This window comes from Drosophila guanche, unplaced genomic scaffold (genome assembly GCF_900245975.1).
Source record: "Drosophila guanche unplaced genomic scaffold, DGUA_6, whole genome shotgun sequence".
In the NCBI taxonomy this organism is placed as follows: domain Eukaryota; kingdom Metazoa; phylum Arthropoda; class Insecta; order Diptera; family Drosophilidae; genus Drosophila; species Drosophila guanche.
Genome location: NW_022995743.1, coordinates 16474484 through 16477834, shown reverse-complemented (window position 1 = coordinate 16477834; position 3351 = coordinate 16474484). Strand labels below are relative to the sequence as shown.

The 3351-nt window shown below is 48.6% G+C and overlaps 1 long non-coding RNA gene across 2 annotated transcripts; it reads left to right on the top strand.

Moving 5' to 3' along the window:
• The first annotated feature begins 1828 nt into the window (after positions 1 to 1828).
• LOC117585440 lies at positions 1829 to 2782 on the top strand. Of its 2 annotated transcripts, XR_004573914.1 has the most exons (4): positions 1829 to 2064; positions 2122 to 2279; positions 2355 to 2444; positions 2515 to 2782. It is a non-coding gene; the product is annotated as an uncharacterized LOC117585440 (long non-coding RNA). The 2 variants fall into 2 exon arrangements; XR_004573913.1 differs by having other exon boundaries at positions 1834 to 2064; positions 2122 to 2444.
• The last annotated feature ends 569 nt before the right edge of the window (positions 2783 to 3351 follow it).

Here is a 3351-nt window from a genome sequence, read left to right as displayed (position 1 = left end):
TGTATATTCGCATCGCAAACACAATTCATTTCATGCAGCATATTGGCTGGGTGAGAGGGGAGGGGGGTGTACAGGACAGAGCGAAAGAGAGGCGCAGAGCCTTATTGCCATCAGATAAGAGCAAGTAAAAAGCAACAACACAGTGCCTCGCTCAAGTCTCCGCCCCAAAAGGCAAAGAGGTTGAACCCCGTTGTGTGTCTGTGTCTGAAACCGGTTTGATGCCGCTGTGTGCGTACATCGTACACCGAATGTGTTGCTGTGTGTGTGCGTTTGTGTGTGAGCAGTGGCTGTGTGCTGTGGCGGCAGTGGCAGACATCTTTCCAAGGGTTGGACCCGGCCGAAAGGACTCGACTCCGAATGCTGCAGGAGGAGAGCGCCAGCGCCTGACCTTAACACGAACAAAATTGGCCAAAAATGTGCGTGAACAGCCCAGCCCGTTCTCTGTGGAGTTTACTCTTGTGAAAGGGGCGTAATTAAATTTTGGGTAGGCTGGATGGGAGGGCTGACTGTCGTGGGTGGGCGGTAATGGTGGCTTAGCATGCAACCGCCAGGTGGGAGGCATAGGCAGCGTACACTCTGCTCTTTTTCTCTCTCTTTCTCTTAATTGCCGCATACAAAATACTTTCCCCAACTATGCAATGCTGTCATAATTCTTCCATCTACCACGCACCCAAAAAATGACAAAAAGTGACAAACACACACACGTGCGGCTGGTGGGGGGAGTGTACGTGTATGAAATATGCGCACTGTTATTGCTAATACGCATTCCAGCTGCAGTTTTAGCCACTGGCTCCCATCGTAGTCCACCAGTACCCCCGCGTGATTCGGCCCGCTCGATCCACAGGAGCGAATTCAGTCAGGGCTCTCGGCTCGGCTCCATCATCCACTCTCCACTTCACTCCACTCACAATGGAATGGAATGCCACTGTCGCTGCCGGCATGTCAAAGTGAATAACTCAATAGCCATATTGGGTGTCCACCTGTGTGTGTCAGTTAGAGGGTAACCCACCGCGAGTGTGTGTGTGTGTGTACTGCTGTGGCAACTCCATCTATCAGGAAGAGCCAGAGATAGAGCCAGAGTCCGAGTCCGAGTCAGACTCAGAGCTAGTGCCCAGTAGCTGCTGCTGCTGCCATGCAATTCCGCGTAAATCCTGAAGAGAAGCACTTACATGACTTTGCTCCGGCTTACACTCACACAAATGGCCGTTAAAATTCTTGACAACCCGATATGGTAATGATAATTTCGCACATTGAGCCGCAATTTACACTTCTGCGGAATAAAACAAAAGCAAACCAATACTGAACTGAGACCAGCGCAGAGGCAGAGGCAGAGGAAATGGCAACTGGCAGGCAATCCACCTCAACTCAACTCAACGATATGGTATGGCCATTTACAGCACTGCCAATATCCTAACCTAACCTGATCACAATCCCACCCAACTGGTTAGCCATCCGGGGAATGCATTGGGGACACGCGCAGCGAATAATCTTTAATTAGCAATGACCACGGAACAGAAACCAGAAAAGACAAGGGAACACGGAAAACGCTCCGGAGCCGAAGCCAAAGTCGAAGTCGAATTCGAATCCGAGCAAATATGCAAAATATTATGACACACACGGCAGAGAGGGAAGCTTCTTGGCAGGGCACACCAGAAAACGCATTTAAAATACCTAAGAACCTGACTCCAAGACCAAGAGCCCAAGTCTCTGATGGTCGACGGGCATGGATACTCGTATCCGTATGTTGCGCAGGTCAGTAGCAATTAAGATAAGCCGTTTACAAGTGTGCCGATAATGTCCTGTCAATGTGTCATCGATAAGTCGTGCGGCGCCCCGGTGGCCTGCTAAATCAGCATCCCCAGCAACAGCAAACCACAACAGCAACAGTTGCAGAAGGAGCCGCGTCGCAGTTGGAGCCATGGAGGATGGCGCACTCAAGCGACGGACAGCAGTAGCCGTTTCGGCCCCTGATAACGATGGATGGATGACTGAGACATGGACTGGACTGGACTGGCTCTGGGTGCGTCTCTGTCTAAATGGAACACTGTACTCCGAGGGGTATGGGTGGGGTATCGCCATGTATCCTCCTCATTCCATGTGCATAATGCATTCATTTGACAGCTCTGACCGGTGCGAAGCGACGCGACCACCGATCGGGATGGCTGGATCAGCATCTGGTTGGACGGCTTCTAATGCCTCTTTCAAATGTGCCGCACTTCCTACGGGATCTACTTGGCACCGCACCACTCTTCTCCTGCCACTTCGCTATTAATTAGAATGTATGGTCGCTGCTTATGTGCCCCTGCCCTCTGCCCATGCCACTTCTCCGTTACCGTTCATTTTTGGCATTTCAGAGTTAACGGCACGCGACATTTTAAATATGTATGATGTGCCCTCCATCCATCGCGCTGGGCTCTGCTCCTGTTTTGGGGTTCTCGGACTGCGTGAGTAATTTCGGTGGCATTCCACAAATATTATTGCTCAAATATTTGAAACTTGATTTGCATTTTTCAGCACTCGCCTCGTTTGCACCCAACCAGCGCAGGGGCAGAGGACGGACGCGAACACGACTGTCCGCCCTGGGGCAGCTGTTGAAATTGATGCCTGGCCGCCTGGCGTTCGGCACTTGTGTCGAATATGCAGCACGGATGGGGAATGGGATGCGGATACACGAGTCGTCCTGGGCATGAACCAAGATAATGAACGCCATAGCGGGACAGCGGCCGAATCTGGGATACTCTAGCTAAATCAAACTCACGGAGGTTCCGAATTCGAACAAACTATGTCTACGATTGGATAATTAGAAGAACAAAAATTAAATACACAGCACTACAGATACCTTTTACTTTAAAATAAGAGAAATTAAGAATTCAGAGGATATTAAGATTGATAGATATTATTGTGCTACGCCGCAGCAGAGAAGGGAAAGCCTATTGTCTGTGCCAAACCCTGAAAGTGTTTCTTCTAATGCATAAAACATAAAAATGTACATAAATACACACATATGTACTTATGTATGTGCTCCACATCTACCGCACAACAAAACCAAAGAATCTCTTAGATCCTGTTCGCGAAGGTGAGCTATTTGTTCAATCACTGGCCTCCTCACTTTCGTCACGGGCTGACTGGTTGGTAAGAGAGGATCAAAAACAAGAACTTTTCATATTAATAGACCATTTCGATTCTCATCATCTGCTCATCAGCCTTTCACAAACAAATTTGCGAACCAAAATATGGCACCACTACAACACATTTTGTTCTTGGCCAAAATAAAGCAATTACTGTTGCGATTTTTAAAAATTTTTCGTTTTTTCATATAGTTAAGTATTCCCCATTAACAACAAAAGTGTT